This window comes from Hakea prostrata, chromosome 3, assembly GCF_041222555.1.
Source record: "Hakea prostrata isolate BN-2017 chromosome 3, UWA_Hpros_2, whole genome shotgun sequence".
Classification (NCBI taxonomy): Eukaryota; Viridiplantae; Streptophyta; class Magnoliopsida; order Proteales; family Proteaceae; genus Hakea; species Hakea prostrata.
Genome location: NC_142602.1, coordinates 54,751,289 through 54,776,073, shown reverse-complemented (window position 1 = coordinate 54,776,073; position 24,785 = coordinate 54,751,289). Strand labels below are relative to the sequence as shown.

The 24,785-nt window shown below is 36.7% G+C and overlaps 2 pseudogenes; both read left to right on the top strand.

Moving 5' to 3' along the window:
* Window positions 1–349: 349 nt before the first annotated feature.
* Window positions 350–3,875, top strand: LOC149022519 (putative disease resistance protein RGA4; annotated as a pseudogene).
* A 15,323-nt stretch (window positions 3,876–19,198) lies between these two features.
* Window positions 19,199–23,995, top strand: LOC149022518 (putative disease resistance protein RGA3; annotated as a pseudogene).
* Window positions 23,996–24,785: the final 790 nt, after the last annotated feature.

Genomic DNA, 24,785 nt, shown 5'->3' with positions numbered 1-24,785 from the left:
CTAGTATTAATTATACAATTGCCTCCTGGTTAAGGCTTCCTTTTCCTTTATCGCTTTGTATTAGTTAATCATGCTCATTATTATCTAGGCCACATAACCGGAGCAGCCAACGTGTGTAAAAATAATTTATGATCGATTGCATAAATGTATTGTTAGGATCTGGTTCGTAGGTTAAGTAATTTGCATATTAGATCCGACATTACTTAAGATGTGATTTCCTCAACATCAATCGAAGCTGCGGTTATTTTATTTTGCAAACAACAAGCTTCATAGATTGGTCTGTGAAGAGGTGCTCTCATCTCTTTTTGTTTCATTCTTTCTTGAATCTTCATCTTTGTTATTTTCAAAAATGGTTGATGCACTTGTTTCTACCATCATCCAACAACTGGCCACCATTCTTCAGAAGGAGATTGAGCAAGAAGTGCGACTGGTCATGGGTGTGAGGAAGGAGCTTGAGAAGCTCTAATGCACTTTTAACAAAATCCAGGTAGTTCTCAATGACGCTGAAAAGAGGCAATTCATGGGTGGTTCGGAGGTGAATAATTGGTTACAGGATTTGAAAGATGTAGCCTATGAAATTGATGATCTTTTGGATGAGTGGAGCATTGCAATCCTCAAGTCACAACTAGAGCAAGAAAGATCAAGAGTTGATGATGATGCTCATCACACCAACTCGAGTATACTTCTGAGAAGGTATGCCCCGACAACTTGTTTTCTCCTTCTGGTTGCTTTTCCTTGAAGCAAGTTGGTTTGCATCTTGACATTGGTCATAAGATAAAGGAGATGAATGAAAGGGTACATGAGATTGCAAGTTTGCAAAAGAAGTTTTATTTTATTCCTGAAACTGCTACGAGTAGAAATCCTAAAATACTTCAAAAAGAGTGAAAAAGTAAACTAGAAACTAGAGCATTCATTGATGCATCAGAGGTGTTTGGTCGTAACGAGGATAGATATATCATTATAAGCAAGTTGCTGGGAGAGGGTAGCAGCAGTGGTCAACAACAACAACAACTAGTAGTTTCTGCTAGAACAATCCCAATCATATCCATAATGGGGATGGGCGGACTAGGTAAAACCACACTTGCCCAACTTATCTTCAATGATGATAGAGTGGAGAAAGATTTCGATAAGAGAATGTGGGTACATGTGGGATCCCAATCCTTTGATAAAATGAAGGTTGCCATCAATATTATCAAACAAATTGGTGGAATTGGAGACTCCATCTACCAAGACGGTGATAATAACAATTCATGGCAATACGTGCATGCTCAACTAAATAAGTCTGTTTATGCAAAGCATTTCCTCCTTGTCCTAGACGATTTTTGGAATGAAGATCCAATGGAATGGGATTCATTGATGCAATCCCTTGACCATGGTTCTCAAGAAAGCAGAATCATAACAACAACACGCAATGAAGGGGTTGCAAACGTGATGGGTGCAACTTATATTCATAGGTTGGACATATTGTCTAACAAAGCTTGTTGGTCATTGATAAGACGTTATGCCTTTGCTGGAAGGGAACAAGAAGAGTTTGAGAGTTTGGAAAAAATTGGCATGGAAATTGCAAAGAAATGTAAGGGACTGCCACTTTCCGCAAGGACTCTTGGAGGTCTTTTGCATTCTAAAACATCTAGGGAAGATTGGCAAAATGTGTTGGATAATGATCTATGGGAAATTCTATCTACTGGTGATAAACAAATTTTGCCTTCCCTATTAATAAGCTATAATGATTTCCCCTCTCATTTGAAACATTGCTTTGCATATTGTTCAATCATTCCGAGAGGTTATCTAATGCTCAAAGATGGCATAATCCATCAATGGATGGCACAAGGATTTCTTAATAACCATAGGGGACCAAGCTCAAGTGATTTATTTAAAGTGGGTGAAGAGTACCTCAATCATTTGGTTATTTGTTCCTTTTTTCAGAAAAGTGGTACAGTAGGAAAGTTTGAATGTTACAACACACATGATCTTGTATACGGTTTTGCAAAATCCTTGGAAGAGAATGCATGCTTTAGTTTGAATGTTAGGACGGATACTACTAATACTGATCAGGAACTCAATGTTAGTAGAGCCCATCATTTATCTCTACAAGTAGAAGGGATGAACACAATTACTTCTTTCATTTGCAAGGGAAAAAGGCTACGTACTCTTAATGTCTATGGATGGATTCCCAACATTTCTTCCGAGTTGTTTTGTCACTTTACATGCTTGAGGAGCCTAACTCTATCTGGTACCTACCTTGAAGAGCTTCCAAATGAAATAGAAAAATTGATACATCTAAGGCTCCTTGACTTGTCTGCGGCAAGATTTGAAGAGTTGCCTAAATCATTGACTAGTCTATATAATTTGCAAACACTGTGGCTTGGCGGTTGCTCAAATCTTCGTAAACTACCCGAAGGGATTGGACAAATGATCAATTTGGTAGATGTTGACTTGACGGAATGTCGACAATTAAGTTATCTACCAAAAGGAATTGGGAGATTAATCAAACTGCGCAATTTTTCATACTTCAATGTCAGTGGTGGGGTAGAAAGGGGAGTAGGATGTAAGATTGCAGAACTTAAAGATCTCAACTTCCTCCACGATACACTTAGGATAATAGGTCTGGGGAGAGTGGAAAATGAAAGTGAGGCTGAGATGGCACACTTGAAGAATAAGCAACACCTCCGTGCTCTGTATTTCTATTTCGATCAATATGCCGGTTTGTCACTAGTTGATGACAAAAGCATTGGTGATGAAGAAAGAGAACAAGATGAAATATTCCAACAAGGGGGAGGAGGAGAAGGTAAAATAGTAGAATTAACAAGACAAGAAGAAGAAGAAGAAGAAGAAGAAGAAGAAGAAGAAGAAGAGAAGGAGAAGGAGAAGGAGAAGGAGAAGGAGAAGGAGAGGAGAAGGAGAAGGGGAAGGAGAAGGAGAAGATATGTTGTTGTGGGGGAAGGTCTCAAATCGCATCCAAACATTGAGAAACTATCAATTATTGACTACCCCGGTGTTGTGCTCCCCAGTTGGATAGCTACTCCTACAGAGTGTAACAATTTCTCCAATATAGTGTTCTTGGAACTTCGTAATTGCATAAAATGTAAGCAATTGCCCTCAGCTTTAGGGAAACTGCCATCTCTTGAAAACCTTGTAATAGAGGGAATGGATGAGGTGAAATTCGTGGGCGTAGAGTTTTTTGGAATTGATGATGATGATGTTGGTGGTGATACAATAGTATTTCCAAAGTTGAAAGTATTTATGTTGGCTGGCATGTCGAATTTGGAAGAGTGGGATGTGAGGGTACAGCAAGCAGTACAAGATGATGGGAAGCATAAAGCAACAACAATAGGGTTCATCTTTATGCCATGTCTCCAATATATTTTTGTAGCTGGTCTACCCAAGTTGAGGTCAATTTCACAACACTTTACCCAGTCGACACCACTAAGGAAATTGTTCATATGGGAATGTCCAAACCTGACATCGACATTGCCAAGTCCATCATTCTTCCATCTTCCGACTCCTCCTTCATTTCCACATGTTGAAGAGTTGATTTTGAAAGAAGACGCAGGTTCACTTTCAAAGTCATTGTTGTTGTTCCCTAAGCTCAAGTTACTGCGTGTGAGGCTATCACCACACTCCTCCTTACCTCGAGGCTTAGGGCAGCTCACATCACTAGAGGTTCTGGATATCCGAACCTATTCCAAGATCAAGTCCATAATACCTCAGGTGGGGAGGAGGAGGGAGTGTTGCAGCGTCTTCCCACACTCCGAGAGTTGAAAATCATGAGGTGTCTTGCCTTGACACAAAGTTGCCAAAAAGAAATTGGTGATGATTGGAGCAAGATATCCCACATCCCAAACATCTTCATCGATGACCAGAACGTCAAGTAATAATTGAGGAGGAGGACAAATACCAAGGGAACACTCGGGAACAATCGTATGCGTTAATGCAGTGACCGAACTTAAACGGTTTGGTCTTATGTGGAAGTGTTTTGACTTAGTGGGACAGTTTGGACCACAATGGAATCCACCTGTTCTCCCTTCAACAGAAGGTAATTTTACTTCCACTCATGTCTCTACATTTCTGTTCATTAATTCTGCGTTTGTTGTTTAATTCTTTCACATATTTTTCGTAGGCGTTTGAGGTTTAGGATACTGGAGAATCTACATATTTGGGGCAATTTCAAGCTGCTTAGGTCAGTCTTCAATCCTCAATCTCTTTTCCTGTTTTTGTCTTGGAATTTTTACGTTCTTGAGATTGAAAGATTTTTTTTTGCTTAGACCACAATGGATGGTTCCAGAGGAAAGAACAGGGTCACGATGATGACTGTTGTTGTCAAAATAGCCTCTCCACGCAATTTCTCTTCCATATGTTTGTATACTGCTACCCATCTCCAATGGATCTTTGTTTCCCTGCTATCCTTTGTCTGAACTATATTGGTTGTTCTAATTAGGGATTTGAAGTTCAAGATGTCAGGGAATTCAATGCTACATACCTTAGTGTTCACCTTACTTTGATGGTCTTACTTTTTTGCACATCTTGGTGCCGTCTCTCAAATGCTAAATGATTTTATGTAACTCAAAGGTGAGCTTGAGGATAATAGCTTTGATAGCAATCTCTTTTGACCATCTTCAAAATTCCTCTGTTTTGAACTCATGAGGCATGTAAGAGCATGCAATCTAATTTTATTATTGCTTCAATGATACAGAGAAACTGAGATTAATAGACTTTGCAAGAAGCTCCCCCAATTTGCACCAGGTCCAAATCAATGTAAGATATGTCCAACCCACCCCCACATCCCATTCTATTGTCCTAAATGCTTAGACTTAATGTACTCTGGTTTCTTATTCAGTTCTAATATTCTCTTCTACATCCTCTGGTGCAGAACCATTTTTGGACCTTTAGATTTATATCTTAACCAACTTTGATTCATGAAAGTGAGATTGAAATAAAAGTATGAAATGTGAATTTGAATTCATCAAACTTGTGCTTGTTGAATGAATTTAATGATAAGGACTCCAATATCTGCTGTTGTTGTGAATTTTTCCTCACCTCATCTTTGTTTTGTTCTTGAAGGAATTTGTAGATGAGCACACCTTCCATGCCGTAGTAATCTTGCGTTCAACATTAGCAAAGGAATTCGAGGATGCCAATATTTGAGGCATATGAATGCTGCCTTAGGAACCTTTAATTCCCCATTCTTGTATACTTGGGATTGAGAGCACACCTTCCATGCCGTAGTAATCTTGCGTTCAACATTAGCAAAGGAATTCGAGGATGCCAATATTTGAGGCATATGAATGCTGCCTTAGGAACCTTTAATTCCCCATTCTTGTACAATTGGGATTGAGAGCACACCTTCCATGCCGTAGTAATCTTGCGTTCGACATTAGCAAGGGAATTTGAGGATGCCAATATTTGAGGCATATGAATGCTGCCTTAGGAACCTTTAATTCCCCATTCTTGTACACCTGGGATTGAGAGATCATCACTTGCCTCCATTTCAGAACATCAATCCCTTTCTTATGACCCACTCCACAAGAGGAGCTCTTTTTCCACCTCTGATTATAAATAGGCTGGTGAGCACTCAACTTCTCCACAGGTATTTCCTTTGTTCATTGACATTGCTTCTGTATATTTTTTTTCAACCAAGTTTAACACACACTACTTAAGGCTAAGAGGATAGACTGAGCCAAAAAGAATGCTTAATTCTAGTGGTATGTATTAGTAGCAGCTGAGCACTAGATTTTGCTACTTCTATGAGCCTACTGTGATTCATGTGTTAATCATATAACAGAAAGCTTGAGGAGGTCAGAGGGATTGTCCTTGCATACCTGCATAGATGATGCCAATGCCAGAAGATGTGTGTCCTCTACTTGTAATCTCTCATTCTCTTAGACGAAAACATAGAAGTTTCTGAAGGAGTTATGTGCACTTCCAACCCAAGAGCTGTATCTATTGGTATCTATGGAAATGTGATTGTGAACATATATGAGAGGAAGAAAATTTCTTAAATGTTTTCATGACTTGCAAACTTCTTGTTCCATTGTCCATAATTACGTGAAACATTGTCCATCTTTTGAGCATTATTGTTTTAAGGGCCTGTTTGGTTACATGAATCCAGAGATTTCAAATATCTAGATTCATGAATTTGAGAATTATACCCGTTTGGTTGTAAAAATCTCTAGATTCATGAAATCTAGAGATTCACCTTTTTACACTAAAAACGTGAATCTGTAGATTTATGGGTAAGGGGTGAAATCCAGAGATTTCAGAAAAGCTATACATTTGCACATTCACAAAAATCACGTTGATCAAATAGATTTTTAGGATGAATCCACAAATTTCATTCCACAACCAAACATCTAATTTTATAAATTATAACTCCATAGATTTGAAATCTATAAATTTGAAATCTCTAGATATTTGAAATCTCCAAACTCATGTAAACAAACAGGCCGTTAAAGAATTTCTGTGTTTCTTTGGATGTGAATTCACAAAATCCTATACATGTAATGTTCCACCTTTCTTAGAGAATGGGCTTTTGCTTATTTTAATGAGATTGTACTTGATTCAATTGGTTTATTGCCCCCAAATTCTACTTAGAACAGTTAAATGATGAGTAGATCAGTGAAAATTCCATGCTTAATCTAGTTGAAATGGAAAAGAATCATATAATCATATATTCCTTTGGCAAAAAATCACTAAAAACTCCAAAATACATGTTCACAATCTAAATTTTTTAGGTCCCGTTCTTAGTTTGCTTTCAATTTCATCCGTTTCTTTATAGTCTTATGCATATACATAACTTAAAGAAGATATCTCCTCCATTTTTATGGGTTCCTTATATTTAGATTCTATTTATTAAAATTCTCTTGCTCAAACTTTCACATTTGATTTTCTTAAAAGTTTAAACCTATCGATGATCTCTCCTTCTCCACTGATATTTTTAAATACTCTTTTTATCCATTCGATTTCTCTCTTTGAGTTGAGTCAGTTCACATTATCTGATTCAGACTCATTACGTACATGAACCACAACCCTTCTCTACCATGGAAATCAACTTGAAATACTAATAAAAAATAAAAAATTGAACCTCCACACTGAAATCAAACTTTCGAATCAATTAACGAGAGAGGCAACTCATTAACCCGATCACCAGTAATTAAATCAACCCAAATTTTGTCAAAAAAACCAGTTTCATTACTTCTTTCTATGCAATTTCCAACCTAATTCATAATCTTTAACCAAAAGATACAATATGACAACAACTGAATAATGGGATTCAAAGGTTTTCTTAAGGGTCATCGATCTCTGATTTGTTGAGGTATCCCCTAACCCTAACATGATTTTTCTTCCCATGTGGTCTCTATTTAAAAGAAACTGGATTTTTCTTCTCAGGTTTGCCTTGTCGGTAGGGTGGTTCTTCAGTATTTGAAGAATGGTTCGGTGGCTCAAGTAATTAGTCTAAAGGGTTGTATGGTAACCATTCTAGCACACTTATTCTGTGCCATTTGCTCCACTTTGGCACAGAAGTCAGCAAAAACATGTATGGTAAACCGGTTCAACTTTTCTGTGCTGGTTCAGAAAAACTGTGCTGAACTAGGCAATTGGCACACTTTTTCCTTGTGCCAAAGAAGCTCCAATTTGGAGCTTCTCTGACAAAGAATTGCTTCTGGTGAAAACGGCATGGGCACAAGGTTGTCGTTGACGGTACTTAGGTTATCGATGTAATTTCACGATAACCCTAAAGCTCCTCATCACTCTCGTCTCTCTGCACTATTGTCTCTCTGCAATCACTCGTCCTCTGCACTCTCGTCTCTCTCAACGGTCATCTCTCAGCCCTAGATAAGTTCTCTCTCTCTTGTCTCTCTCTCGTCTCTCTCTGCTCTCTCTCAACTCTCTCAACTCTCCCAACTGTTTAAAAACATATAGAGGTAATTTGGCTACTTAAAAGCATATATGGAGAAGGTGAGGGTGATGGTTTGGATTTTTTGGGAAATCAAATGTCTAAGTTTGAGTCAAAGAATTTTGATAAATAGAGTTTAAGTATAAAGAAATACTAGAAATTTGCTTTTTTACTTGTATTTGAAATGTGATTGAAATCTAATTGGCTCAAATGGTAACTTTTTTTTTCTGTTTTTTTTTTGTTGGTAGAGATCAAATGGTAAGACTGAGGAAAATGGTAAGGAAGGGCATTTTAGTATGAAAAGAGTTGTGGTTATAAGAAAATTTCTCTGTTATTCTCTATTTACTTTCTTTTACTCCCCTTTCAAAAATTTCACTTCTGATTCCTGATGAGCACATTTATGTGTGAAATCTTAGGGCATAAAGCATGCATTTTACACACTTAGTGTAGAGCACCTTGGGTTTTATGTTGTTTTTGCAAATTTTAGGACTTTTCAATATTTAAGCAAATATTTGGAGTTTTGAGTATGAATCATGCAATTTTACATGTCAAGAGGGCCATTCAAATAGTCAAATGTGAAAATAGACATGATTTGGAACATGATGGGCTAGAGATGTGATTATGGGCCAACTCCGAAATATTTAAGAGATAAAGAAGGCAAATTTGATCTACGACTGAGATTATAAATTATCAATCAAATCTACAGAGATATTATTGAGAGAGTTCAAATGGAGAAAAGAGTCCTTACATACTTCAATATCTTATTTCCTATTTGGGATTTGATTAAAGAAAAGAAGAAAAAGAATTATATTTAGATAAGGGAGAGGCAAAAAATTCCCAAAAATGATGAACTTCAAAAATGATGAACTTTTACCAGTCTTTCTCCCCTGAAAATTTAAAATGGTAAAACTATCCTAATCGGTCCTTGATTCAACCCTAACCCCTCATTAAAGTTAGAACTTTGATCCTAGACCCTATTCAAACTTAGGGTGGATTAGGGTAGGTTATGCTAGGGAAAAATCGTCTTACTGTGCACAACAATGCAGCTCCACAATATGACACGTGTCATATTTTAAATAAATGGCTGAAATTACAAAGCTGGTTTTTAAGTGAAAGAGACCTATTTTTACGAACTCCAGTTCTAGAACTTAGTAACCCAATATTTCAGTCTAGAGAAATCCATATCCATAAGATTATTGCTTCTAAATTTAGAGCAACGTCTATTTGAAACTGGAACTCCACCCTTAACTTGTGAAGAATTGAGGACATGTTAAGATCACCTACAAGGAGCGTGGGAATGTTAAACATACCCAAAGCCCCGGGGGGAAGAAGCAATTCCAAAGCTAACGGTTTAACCTTGAATGGGCATCCCTACTCCTTTGGATTGGGCTAGCAGTGGACTAGTGGAAGAAATTCTTGAATTCTCTTAGAAATTTCTCCATTATTTTAGGGCATGTTTGGTTACATGAATACAAAGATTTCAAATCTCTGGATTCACAAATGAGAGATTTATACCCGTTTGGTTGTGTAAATCTTTGGATTCATGAAATCTAGGGATTCACCTTTTTACACTAAAAACATGAATTTATAGATTTATGGGTATGAGGTGAAATCCAGAGATTTCATCCCTACTATAAAAACGCAAAACATTTAAACCATGACTCCGTAGATGTTTTTTTAGAATGAATCTACAGATTTCATATCAAAGATTCAAGCTAACCAAACAGTTAATTTTATGAACCCATGGCTCCATAGATTTGAAATCTCTAGACTCAAGTAACCATACAAGCCCTTACAACATTTTGTTAAGAGAAGTGAAAACCCTTAGCCAATTTCATGGTTAAAGGTTCCAAGAAACTTAGTCTTTGTTTGGTTTTTTATTCTAGATTGAATTGAAACAAGAGTTGAAAAGATCTGTACAAGATTTGGGATAAGATTGGACAAAAGGGCTCTTCATTTTCAGTTTTGATCCTGAATGGTGAAACCCATGTCTTTCTCTTCAACTTGGGAGTTTATAATGAAATAACAGTATAGAGTTCACAAGCCTGAAGGACAATTTATATCAAATATGTTACACACATCTCCACCATGTATTCAAGAAAAGGGTCTACCTTTGAACACTAATGTGCTGCTATCATTGAATAAAATTTGATCTAGCATGTATTTCTTTGATAGAAAGAGAATTTTAAGGGTGGCTATCAATATTTGAATTATTATGTTTTTTCTCCTTAATGCTTTCCACCAATGAAAGTTAGATAAAGGCATTACATGAAAGACTTTTGTGTTTTCATTCTACTTTTTCTGTTTACTTTATTTTAAGAATTATCATACATTTGATCTTTCACTTTATTAGGCCTTTTCACTTTAGTATTTGCTTTATTTATTTTTATTTTTTTTTTCAATTTGTTAATATACATTTGATGTTGCTTTCTTCAGCAGACTTTATTTGATATTGGACACACACATAACCCTTTTTCAAAAAAAAAAGGAGACTTCTAATAACTCTTATTGGATCATGAATAAACCAAACCAACAATTGTCATTAAACCCATTGTTAAACTACCACTTAAAACAATGATTTATATAGTGATCTAATTGGGATTCAAACCTTCTAGTTAAACCCTTAATCCATCAATTGAACCATTCCCAACAAAATTTGGTAAAGCATTAAGATTTTAGGCTGTAAATTTAATCCAAATAATCCGAAAGTGCCTTGACTTGTTTAGAGTTTGAGCAAGATTTTGGGTTAGTTTTTTAGACCCTAGAGGTTAGTTAGGGTTGATAAATGCAAACTTTGTGTTAAGGTTGCATTAAGACTTAACAGTGAGGCCTTGGCCTAGTCAACATAGTCTTGATTTTAACCCTAACTTTAAATCTTACCAAATTAAAGATTTATGGTAAGCTAAAACATCTTTTTGAGGATATGGATTTTTTTTTTTTGGTATAAACTAGTTTTTCGAATGGTGTATGAACCATAAATGTCTAAGACATGGTAGCTTCTCCCACCCCAAATTTATTTCCTCTCTGGATGTAATCTCGGCCAGGAGGTTTTATCCTGAGCTATTACAGTAAAGCATTATTCTTTTTTTTTGGTAAAGAAAAGATCATTCATTATAACATGAAGCATTCAAAGTTGCTGAACAAACCTCAGACAACCAAGAAGAAGAATTCCACTCTACCCTGCCTGTACAGTTAAGAGCTTTTCTGGCTAGGGAATTAGCAAGGCTGTTCATATCCCCAGAAATAAAACCAAAAGTTACATTGAGATCTTGTCTCAAGATTTCTATATCCTTGAGTAATAGAAAACAACTCAATTGGGGAGGGGGTTCTATAACAAAATATATCAGCCACTTCCTTATAATCAGTTTCAAAACAAGTAAAGCATTATTCTAGTTTCCAAAAAAAAAAAAAAAAAAAAAAAAATGTCTTGATTTTAACCGGTTGCATTAGTCACCTTTTGAATTTTACCTTTCGCTCAAGGTTTAAGAAAAAAAATTTAATTTTTTTGAAAGGTTACGTCTCTATTATTCTTTTCAATCTAAGGTTAATCAAGGTTAAAAAGAAGACCCATATTCCACTGGGTTATTCAAGACCAATCAGAACGAGCTGATCCGACCTGGAATGATTAGAGGATAATTAGGCCGGTCTGGGTTGGATTGAACTTAGCAAAGCAAGGCTTAGGTTGAGACATTATAACTTAAGAGTCAAAGTTGACGGGACCTAGCAAAAAAAAAAGTCTCAAAATTGGGTTTAAGTTTGAAAAACTGGTTCAATCCGAACCAGTTTCACATCTAATGACCTTTCACCCCAGACAAAAGTTACAAATATGGATGATACAAATTTTGGACACACACAAAATCCTTTGGGTTCAAATTTACTTTGAACATGTTTCTTTGTCAATTCTTTTATTAATGCTATTAGATTAAAAAAATAAAACTTTCTTTTTTTTTAATATTTCCTGTTGACAGCTTGACCTCAAAAGTACAAAATGTAATACCTTTAACCTACTTCATAATTATGTGATTGTTTATCTAATTGGAAAGAAAAACAAATCCTAGATAATCAAATAGATTATATGGGTTTTATATTACTACTTTGTTTGTTCCATCTGAATTCACACACATGGATTCCTCTTTATGAATATCAAACAATTGATGGTGAAATCAAATTGGATATTTGTTGGTGGAGAAAATGTAGTCTTAGCTCCATGGTTCGCTTTAAGTCCAGCCATTGCTCCTGAGATCAAAACAAAGTGAAAGTGAGCCGCCTCTGAGGATGGGAAGCCACATCCGACAATCAAGTTAGTCCAAGCCAGCAACTCAAAGACTCTATTGAGGAGTGAAAGCCCAAAGAGGGGAACGCACCTATCATGTCTTTCTGCCAATGTGACTGAGGCCCACGAAGAGGGGTCAAGAAAGTGCGCCCCCTGGACTCGAGAAGACCTCCCCGAGTAGACACTGATCCGGTCTTCAGTAGTGTGGACTGAATTTAATATGGTCTTGCCACGTGGGACCTTCTTGCCAAATCACATATTGGTGACTAATATGGGCTTTAAATTACTTCTCAGCTTGTGGGTCTTTGGTGAGACATTAATCAGAGAATAGTTCAGGCCAGCATATTGCCAAGGGTTGGCCCCAGAACCTGATTCTTTGGACCATACGAAAATATCGATAATAATATTGTTTATAGAAAGATGTTAAAATATTCTAAGCTCGTTGGTAGCACAAGTTGTGTTAAATTAATAGGCTGATATGATTTTTGAGAGTAAATCTAAACGTATTTAGAATAAAATACATGTCATAACAGACGATTTTTTTTCCAATTTTTATCCTAAACCATACATAACTTTTGTGTTTGAATTTGACACTAGATTTTTTCCATTGGTAAACAGAAAACCCCAATTAATACACTTAATAAGTTAATATGTATTTAAAAGTCTTAATTTGGATAAACTTTGAAATTCCACATATGGTTGGAAACTTGGGTTTGGTTTAACACAAGCTTTGAAGCCAAAGTTCTGTAAAAAATGGTCAAGAATCATGTAGACAATGTTGAGATTTAAATGTTGAAACTCTGCAAATTGCATATTGCCAAGTAGGACCAAAATTTTACTTGGCACACACTCAGGGGCCGGGACCCTGCCCCCGAGTTAAAATTTTTTTTTAATTTTCTTAACTTTTTAGGGTTGAGTACCCGATTCTTTGGACCATACGAAATGTCGATTAACAATATTGTTTATAGAAAGATGCTTAAAATATCCTATATCTTGTTGGTAGAAAAAATATCAGTATTAAATTAATTAGGCTGATATGATTTGTGCAGATTAAATGTAGAATATGTATTAATAGAATAAAATACATGGCATAATTCTGACGTAGTTTGATTTTATTACCAATTCTATCCGAAATTAGCCCATACTATAACGGGTTAATTGCCTAAGTTTGAGTTTGAATGACTAGATTTTTGCCATTGGTTAAAATTGAGAAACCCCAATTAATACCCCATTTAATAACGATTAATATGTCAAATTTATCCTAAAGTCTTAATTTGGATTAACTTTGAAATGGGCAAATCCATATGGTTGGAGATTTGGGCCTGACTTAACTTGAGCTATTTTGAATTAAAGAAATGATCAAAATCCAAATCCGATTTGGTTTCCCACCTCAAGAAACTTCATTTATTTTGAATTAAAGAAATGAACAAGATTTAAATCCAATTGGGTTTCCCCCTTCCGAAACTTCATTAATTTTGAATTAAAGAAATGAACAAAAATCCACCAAGTTGGTTTCCCACTCAATAATTCATTTATTTTGAAAAATTTTTAGGTGATGGATTCAATTTCCAATTTGAGTTGAATTCTTTTTCTTCCTTTGGGCCGGGTTGCCCCCGGGATTTTATTCAATCATTATTTCTTTAATGGGTTTTTTTACCTTTATTATTTTATTTTTGAGGTTAAAGTCATGTGTAATTATTTTTTTTCCACAATTAATTAAGGGTATGCTTTAATTGACAAAAGGGGAAAAAAAAAAAAAGAAAAGTACCTAAGGATATTTTGGGGTTTTTGAAAATATAAACATGCCACATCATCTGTTAACTAGCTTAACGTTGTTTTTGACAAAGTTGAAGGTTGGATTAGTAATTGTGGGCTCCACAAGAATATATAAAATCAAAGTATAAGGTGCCAATAGTAATTATCCCTAAAATAACTCATAGGTGAGACCCCCAATGGGTCTTATAAACAATATGTGTGGTGAAAAAGCATTGGTACTTCTCCAATCTCGACTTCCATTCTTTGGGCCCCCAATATTGAATCCTGGTTCCCCTTGCACATGACCAACTTGATGAGTTTAATCATCTCTTTTAGAAAATCAAAAGTGTTCATTTAAGTTGAGTAAATATGTAAATTTGAATTTAAAAAAAGAAATAAAATATGAACCCTCATCACTCTTATTTTGTTTAATGGTACAATTTGGGATGGTCTAGTTTGATAAGTCCAATAAAAGAAAAAAACCTAATTATTAAAAATTGATTCCAGTACCACTTTAAAACTTCAAAGGAAATTTTGTACTCAAATTCTCTATTTCCACAAGGAAAAACAAATAGAGGAGAAAGGAATTCAAAGTCTCTTTAAAAAAAGCTTTCAATTAAAAAAATAAAATAAAAATTTAAGGTCAAAATTATAATCAATTAGGAAGTGAATTTAATAAATTCCTAAAATTAAGTTTTAAGAAAAGAAGAGAGACGAAATTGAAAGAAATTTTAGGGATTTATTAGATTGAATTCTTACTTGGGTTTTACTTGTGATAGTTGGGTAATTAACTGTCACAATGTTGTATAGGAATTACAAAGAATTTCAGGAGTGGAAATTGTAGAAGATGTAAATCCGCAAGAAAGGACTTCTAAAATAATTAAAAAAAAATCTAGATAATTTAAGTTGGCGGGTTTTATGTAGGGGCGTAAATGGATAACTGAAATCCGCTCTCGAATTCGGATCCACATCCGTTTAGCGGTATCTGAATCCGTCCGATTACTAATAAGATGTGGATATGGTATACCCTTTCTTACCAATTATTATCCGTCCGATTAAATTACTAATTTGGATTTATTTTTCTTACTTTTATAACTTTTTATTGGAGCTATGTGACTATTTTTCTAGATTTTCTACTAAAATAACTATCAAAGTTGCTAAATTCTTAAATTTCAAATCTATCCTCATAAATAAAATGGTAAAGATGTCACAGGGTAGTTGAAAACTTGTATTCAATTTGTATTCATGTCCAAAAGAAAATAATTATCCGATTATCATCCGAATCCGACTGAATCCGTCCGAAAACCAATAGGATATTATCCGAATCCATCCGAATATAATAGGATGTGGATATGGTATTACCAATCCGAACCTAATCCGTTTACACCCCTGCTTTTATGTATGAGTGGTTGGTTGATCCATTGATTTTGATGGGGTTACTTCACGCATGTCGATCTCATTAAAATAATTCGCCTAAGGGTTTCCAATGGGCTATAATTAATTGTACAATCTTCGCTGGCTGCTAATAATCAAATAGATTGATTGATATCAATTTGATTGGTGGTGGGTGTGACACAAGATGTCGAGAAACACAAACGTACTTTAATTGAAATTCGGGAAGTTCTTAAAGATGCTGAAAAGAAGCAATTCAAGGATGGGTTAGTGAAATTTTGGTTACAAGATTTGAAAGATATAGTCTATAAAATTACAACTTGAGCAACGAAGATCAAGAGTTGATGATGATGTTCATCGCACGAGCTCAAGTTGTCACACTCCACCCAGTCAGATCCGGTCATACCCAAATACCCGTGGGGGTGATACACCGCAAGACCTAAGTTCAGTGACAACTCCATACAACATGTGATATAGCATAATTAAAATGACAAGAATAAATCAAGCTCAAGTATACAATTATCAATTCTGAATTATCAAAATGTTACAGTCATCCATTATCTAAAGTTAATCAAAATGGACATCAGAGTTTGAAAGAAGCATAGTTTATCGCAGCGGAATTTAAACTAAACCGATTCCCTAATGGAATCCAACCTCATAAGAACAGTACTTGCACAAGCATGAAGCTCCATGCAAATCTACATCTTCTTCAGTCACTCCTTCAAGAAGTTTGTCGGTGACGAATCCTCTACTTGGAAGGAGTCCTCATAACCTGGAGAATATTCTAATAGAAACATAGATATAAAAAGGAATGAGTTTGACAGAACTCAATGAGGTAAACTCAACATCATATCATGCACTCGTTCACAAGATTCTACATCATATCATGCATTCGCACACAAGATCCAACACCACGCATATAGCTTGAGTATTGCTAATGTAATTCATGATAATGATATGATGTATGAATGATTATGATATTATGCTCCTAACTCTATCATGAGGTCTCTATGGTAGACATGCATTAAGTTTGAACACCAATCTCCTTTGGGCGGTCTCAATCACTCTCCCTCAACAAGAGACGTCTATTGGGTTCTCCGCGGTTGTTGGGTAAAGTCCTGTCAAGCCATGGTTGGGGTATAGGTCACCATTGTCTCACATCACCGTTTGGTATGAGATTTGGCTCGTGTCAAGGATAGTCCTAACCCAGTGCAAAGTCATACGGTCTCGTACTACATTTGGTATAGATACTTCCCCTATGGCACCAATCAACTTGGTTTAGTATCCAATATCTCCCCTCATGCCTAGTGCCCTTTTGGTTCAATACTTTCCCACCCATAAATGGAATCATCAACGGGAGGCATCTGTTGGACCCCATTCCTTAACCCAATGGTCATCCACATATAATGGACAGGATGCTCTCTATGTCCTCTCAAGGGTTGGTTACCGGTCTTGAGCTCTCATGAGCCCTTATCTATTATATACAACCCTACCTCTCTATGATGATAGTGGGCCTGCTTGACACTCAGGACCCAGCCACTAACATCACAGGTTAACCGGCTTCAATACCCCTGTCGGAAGGGTAGTAGTACTCATGAGGTTACCTAGCCAAACACTTCTAGACACTTAGCATTCATGTACTTAGGTCTAGATGCATACTCATGTAAGTTCACTAGGGTAATGGACGAACCCACAACCCTAGTTTGAAACATAAAATAAAAAGAGTAATTTAATCCAACATCATTCATATATCTTCACATCAATAATTTAGGATTTGAAAATAAAAGAAAAACTCACTCCATTCAATCTCATCCATCTCATACATTCTCATATTATTTTCAAAGAATATTGAAAATGGAAGCAAACATACTTTCTTACCTTTCATTCGTGCAAAGTCCCACACATGAACACAAGAAAATAAATATTAAAGTAAGGCAAAATATCAATAATGAAATTTAATTAACATGATTAAACATGCAAGATAAGGTTAAGTATATTCCTCACATTTCTAGTTAGCATAAGCTCTCCAAAGTTCCACAAAGTCACATTTACGAGTTGGTGATTATAATCAAAATAAACCTAATCATGTAAGAAGATCAATAGACATAAATTAGAAGTCAATTGGGTTTTAATAGAGTTCCCATAATCATCCAACAAAAGCCTAATCTGCCAACTAGGTTCGAATCCACCGTTCTCAACCTAGTTTCGGTGAAAATCAATATTTCACCATCAATTTGAAGTCAAATCGAAATGCAACTTTGGGAATGTCTAATTGGCAGCAATAGGGTCCTAAGGGTACCTTCAATTTGATCCAATTCGTTTTGGATAAAAAAAAGCCCCAAATTTGGCTCTCGCGAGTCGCCCGGGAGCGTCTTTGATGGTCAAAACTCGAAATCGTTTGCAACGATCCGTACAAACCACTCACAAACTAAAGAGAAACATAAATAAAATTATTTGCAAGCATTTAATAGACCTAACATGCAACAACAACCCAAATCCATCATTTATTGCGAAGAACATCCCATGAAACCAAGCTTAAAGAAGAGGGCTTGAGGATTCTTACATTTTCTAACGATGCCGCAATGATTCGGGTGTCGGCACTCCTCCGAATGGTTAGAAACCTTCCTCTCCCTTGGTTTCTCCTCCTCCTTTAGCCTCAGCCTCGTACTAGCCTTCTAAAATGCAAGTATGAGGTGATAGAAACTCAAAATAGGGTTTTAAACATGAAAAACCCAAGCTTGATATGTTTAAAGCTTATGATAGAGTAGAATGGAAGGTCCTCACCAAAATTTTTGAATTCCTTGGCTTTGACCAAAACTGGTGCACACTCATTGACAAGCTAATCTCATCAGCCTCCTTCTCAATCAAACACAATGGTAGCCCTTACTTCTGGTTTTCAGGATCTCGGGGATTAAGACAGGGATGCCCTCTTAGCCCCTACCTCTTCCTCTTCATCATGGAAATCTTGTCTAGATTGTTGAATGAATACAAATCTCTCAACTTGTTTAGAGGTATCAAAGTAGCAAGAAGAGCCCTTGAAATCTCTCACCTCTTCTTTGCTGATGATACCTTTCTTTTCTGCCGAGTAGAACTGGATGATGCCTTAGCCCTAAAAGTTGTTCTAGAACTCTTCTCTGACATTATGGGCCAAGAAATTAATTTTGAAAAAAATGGGGCCTTCTTTAGCAGAAATGTACCCCCGAGGGATAAGGCTGCAATTCTTTCTGCCCTAGGAATCAATGAATTGAAAAAAAAAATCTGTTTATTTGGGTACAAAACTGATCCATGGCAGGTCTAAAACGAAGGAGCTACAGGTTGTAATCAACAAAATGAAGAAAAAAAATGGCAAACTGGAAGGCTTCGAACCTATCTTTCGCAGGGTGAGGAATCCTGTTGCAATCTGTTCTCCAGCCACAATCAATGTACCAAATGCAATGTTTCAAATTCCCAAATGCTCTGTGCAAGAAAATTGATTCCTTATGCCAAAAATTTTGGTTAGGGAATCCAACAAAGGAGAAACAACTGACTCTCATTTCATGGGATCGATGATGTGAGGCGAAAGATAAGGGTGGGCTGGGTTTCAAGAAAATGGAGGAAGTTAACAAAGCTCTCTTACTCAAGCAAGGATGGAGAATGCTAAAGAACCCCAACTCATTATGGGTGCAGACACTAAGGGAAAAATACTTCCCAAACACCACACCATTTGATCCAAAGGTGAAAAGAAGAAATGGATCATGGACGTGGAACAGTATTCGTGGAATATTACCAACACTGGAGAATATGATATAGAGAAAGATAGGAAATGGGAGGAACACATCTTTTTGGTTTGATCCCTGGATCAAAAATCCGGAAGATCGTACACAACTAGAACCGGATATAGGTCAATGGGAGAGAAACAATTCAATAGCTCAAGTGGTGGACTCACTCAATACGCTCGACAGGGAGTTGCCTCTTCCTCTAAACTTTCATCTTTCCACCTCACTAACCTCAGTCTGTCAAATGAAAATGATACATGGATGTCTCTGATCTCAAGTAATGGGGATTTCTTTGTCAAAATGGCAAGAAAAACCCTTACGCAATTAAGATTGACATCTCTTTCTTCTACTTACACCACTTGGTGGAGGTTCTTTTGGAAACCACCTCTACACCCCAAACTTAAGACCTTCTTTTGGCGTCTTTTAAATGCAGGATTACCAGTCAAGGCAATACTTGCACAATGGAAACCAATATCCCCAGATTGTGAACTTTGTGGAAATTGTGTGGAATCTGCATGGCATGTATTCCTTTCTTGTGAATGGACGAAAAGGATTTGGGCAGCTGGACCACTCGGATTGCGAACAGAAAGACTCACAAATTCATCGATCAGTGATCTGTGCAACTCCTTTATCGATGACGTAGGGAGGGATAAGGCATCAAAAAGATGGATGGTGTCCGTTTTTATAATTACTTGCTATTTCATATGGAAAGAACGGAATAACAAAATCTTTAATAAAGATAACCCCAACCCCATCAGAGTTCTAAACAACATAGCAAGGTGGATCCAGGATTTAAACATCACAACACAAGAAAATGTTGAAACCTCACTTCACCAAACACAAACACAGCCTTCTGAGCCAAATACTTGCTTTTGTAATACTTTAACCAACTTAAATCTTTGTCCGACCTTATTGTGTGCAGGGGTATATAATGCAGAATTAGGTAGCACAGGATGGAATATGGGAATAGTGCATGAAGGGCAGTTAAAGCTTCTATGCACAGGAGGATTAGGGAACGGAAACATCGTTGACGCACTCTTGATTGGATTAAAGGAAGGGATACATCATGCATTGCACCAGAATATTAAAATACAAGATATCTAGTGCAACAACAAAGAAGTTCGTGATTTACTCATGCCAATTAATCACATCAAGTGGCCAATATCTCAAGTCCCAATTTTGCTAAACATACTAACTAACATTAAGGATGCAAACCTTAATGGTTTTTCTGACACCATACTCCACCAGTGGCTTTTGTATTTGGCATTTAAGTCCTCTTTAGACTTTACAAGGTCAAACATTATAGACCCTACTACATTATGTATTTTCTATCTTAATTAATATCAAGCTTTGTTTTACTATAAAATAAAAAAAAATAAATAAATAAAAATGAAAAACCCAATTCTGCCCCGAAGCTAGAAAATGGGTGGGGGGTTGGGGCGGTCGATCGGCCGTTCAACCGGCCCCATGTTGACCCCTCAAACGGACTCCAATTTTGGTGATTTTTGGCTTGTTGGAAAGGTCTTTCGACGATTTTCGATTTGATACCTTATTCGTGTCAATTGGATTCTCCATCGCCGATCTACAAACGTTCCAAAATCACCCTTTTTACACCATCATGATTAATCTCCCCTCTTTTCTTAAACTCCAGGAGAGTTGATGAGTCATCACAAGAGTCATCCACCAACATTGGTTCCATTTCCAACACTTCGGGCTCCACTTGAATGGCCCACATTTGTCATCAACTCAAGGCCCGGTTTTCTCGGTCTTGAAGCCACAGGTTAAAGGGGTAGAAATCCGGGGGATTTCACACAAGTAGTACCTCTAAGAAGGTTTGTCTTAGCAACTTGCTTTCTCCTCTTTCTTGTCGCTTTTCTTTGAAGCAAGTTTGTTTGCTCCATGACATTGGCCATAGGATAAAGGAGATAAATGAACATATAGTTGGTATTACAGAGTCTCAAAAACAATTTCATTTCCTTTGTGAAATTGCTAGGGGTACTGATGTTGAAATACTTGAAAAGGAGTCAAAAAGTCTACTAGAAACTAGCTCTTCCGTTGATGTCTCAAAGGTGTTTGGTCGTGACGATGATAGAGCTAGAATAATAAGCAAGTTGTTGGGAGAGGGTAGTAGTAGCCAACAACAGCTAGTGGTTCCTGCTAGTACAATCCCTGTCATCTCCATTGTGGGGATGGGTGGACTAGGTAAAACTACACTTGCCCATCTTATTTTCAATGAAAAAAGGGTGGTGAAACATTTTGAAAAGAGAGCGTGGGTACATGTGGGATCCCAATCCTTTGATAAAAAGAAGGTTGCCATCGATATTATTAGAGAAATTGGGGGTAGTGGAGACTCATCAATCAATTAGTTGGTGATTATAATAAAAATACATGGCAATTTGTGAATGATCAACTGAATAAGTCTATTAATGCAAAACATTTCCTCCTTGTTTTGGATGATGTTTGGAATGAGAATTTAAGGGAATGGGACCCGTTAAGGATATCCCTCAAACATGGTTTTTCAGGAAGCACAATCATCATCACAACACGCAAATTAGAAGTTGCAAACATGATGGGTGCAACTTATATCCTTAATTTGGATATATTGTTTGAGGAAGCTTGTTGGTCATTATTTAGAAGTTATGCCTTTGCTGGAAGGCAAGAAGAAGAGTGCACGAAGTTGGAAGAAACTAGTAGGAAACTTGCAGAGAAATGTAAGGAATTGCCACTTTCTGTAAGGACTCTCGGAGGTGTTTTGCATTCTAAAACATGGAAAGATTCGCAAAGTGTGCTGGACAATGATCTATGGAATTTTATATCCACTGATGATCAAATTTTGCCTTCCCTATTAATAAGCTATAATGAGTTAGATCCTCATTTGAAACAATGCTTTGCATATTGTTCACACATCTCGAGAGGTTATATAACCTTTACAAATGTGACATGGTCTTTAAATGGATAGGATAAGGCTTTGTTAGTGACCATACTGGCGGTTTACTTACAAGGGGTGAAGAGTACTTCAATCATTTGGTTAAACACTCATTTTTTTTTCCTTCATAAAAGTGTGTTAGAATCAAGTGGTTTATCAAAGTACTACAAGATGCATGATTTGATATATGATTTTGCGAAATCCCTTGAAGAGAATGCATGCATTTCTTTGGAAAGTTAGAGATACTACTAGAACTGAGAAACTCAGTAGTAGAGTCTGTCATTTATCTCTAGTTTTGGAAGGGATAAATGAAATTCCTTCTTTCATTTATGAAGCAAAAAATCTACGCACTTTTCGAGTCTATGGAAGGATTCCCAAAATTTCCTCCCAATTGTTTTGTCACCTAACGTGCTTGAGGACCCTAGATATGAGTGGTACTTACCTTGAAGAGCTTCCAACTGAAATAGAGAACCTGATACATCTAAGGTACCTTGACTTGTCCATAGCAGGATTTGAAGAGTTACCTAAGTAAGTGACTAGTCTATATAATTTGCAAATATTATGGCTTTACAATTGCTAGAATCTTCGTAAACTATCCAAAGGGATTTGGGAAATGATCAATTTGGTGTACGTTGAGTTGATAGAATGTTGGCAATTAAGTCACCTAGTAGAAGGAATTGGGAGATATCAAACTACGCAAATTATCAGACTTCATTATCGGTGGTGGGATAAAAAGGGGAGGATGTAAGATTGCAGAACTTAAAGATCTCAACTTCCTCCACGATACTCTTAGTATCATAGGTCTGGGAAGAGTGGAAAATGGTAGTGATGTTGAGACGGCGTGCTTGAAGAATAAGCAACAACCTCGTGCCCCATATTTCTATTTTGATCTATTTATTGAAATCTCACGAGTTGATGAGGAAGTCATTGATGCAGAAGAAGAAGAAGAAGAAGAAGAAGAAGAAGAAGAAGAAGAAGAAGAAGAAGAAGAAGCAAAAGAAGAAGAAAAAGTTGAAGGAGGAGGATGGGAAGAACGAGACAAGTTGATGGAGGAGGTAAAATAGAAGAAAAACGAGACAATGAAGGAGGCAAAGACGAAGAAGAAGAGGAAGGAGAAGGAGAAGATATGTTGTTGTGGAGGAGAAGGATGGAGGATGTGCTGGAAGGCCTCGAACTGCATCCAAACATTTAGAAACTGGCAATTACAGACTACCTTGGTGTTGTGATACCCAATTGGTTGGGTAGTCCCACAGGATGCATCAATTTATTATCCAATCTAGTTTTCTTGCAACTCTGTCATTGGAGAAAATGTAAGCAATTGCCTTTGACTTTAGGGAAACTACCATCTCTTGAAACCCTTTTCATAGGTGGAATGGATCAAGTGAAATTCATGGGCATAGAGTTTTTTGGAATCGATGATGATGATAGCGTTGATATAATCGTGTTTCCAAAGTTGAAAGTGTTTCAGTTGGATCATGCCAAATTTGGAAGAGTGGGATGTGAGGGTACAACAAGCAGTAGAAGATGGGAAGCATAAAGCAGCAGCAAAAGGGTTCATCTTTATGCCATGTCTCCGTTGTCTTTTTCTATGTGTTATGCCCAAGTTAAGGTCAATTCCACAACACCTTACCCAGTCTACATCACTAAGGAAATTGTTCATATGGAAATGTCCAAACCTGACTTGGACACTGCCAACTCCACCGCTCTCCCATCTTCCTCTTCCCTTTCTACATGTTGAGGAGTTGATTTTGAAGTTTGACTCGGGCTCACTTTCAAAGTCATTGTTGTTGTTCCCTAAGCTCAGGTTACTGCGTGTGAGGGTATCACCATACTCCTCCTTACCTCAAGGCTTAGGGCAGCTCACATTCCTTGAGATTCTCGATATCCGAACCTGCACCAAGATCAAGTCCATAATACCTTAGGGGGAGGAGGATGGAGTGTTGCAGTGTCTCTTGGCACTCCAAGAGTTGAAAATCACTAGGTGTCTTGCCTTGGGATAATGTAGCCAAAAAGAAATTGGTGAGGATTGGAGCAAGATATCCCACATCCCAAACATCTTCATCGATGGCCAGAAGATCAAGTAATAATTGAGGAGGAGGAAAAATACCAAGACAACAGCTAGCGCACTCCAAATAAAACACTCAAGAATTGAAGGTAATTTTACTTCCAGATGTGTCTCTACATTTCTTCCCATTTGTGTTCATTTCTAGACTTCTTGTTTAGTTCTTTCATTTGTTTTAGCTGTTTTGAGGTTCAAGATATATATTGGAGAATCTTCTCTATAACTTGCCGAGATTTCTAGTTGATTAGGTCAGCCTACTTTAAAATATTAATTTTCTTCTTTATTTTCAATCCTCAATTGATTTGCCTACTTCTAGTTAGCAACTCTGATTTGTGGTTTGTATATTTTAATATAGAACATGGTGACAATGATAGCAGCTGATGTCAACAGAGCTTCTCCATCGCAATTTCCCTTTCTTATGTTTGTATACTGCTTTCCATCTTCATTGATTGCTTACTTTGTTTGTTGGATTATTTCTTTATTTCTCTGCTGAACTATTGCTTGTTCTAATTAGGGGAATTGAAGTTCAAGATGCTAGGGAATAAATGCTACATACCTAATGCTCACCCTACTGATGGTTTTACTTTTCCGAGCATCATGGTGCCAAAGCTCAAATTGCTCTGAGAACAATCATCTGTTTTCTCTGTGCCCTGGTGAACTCATGAGGTATGAAAAAACATGCAATTTAATGATCCAGGTTTAATCATAATTTTCTGTTACTCAATGTT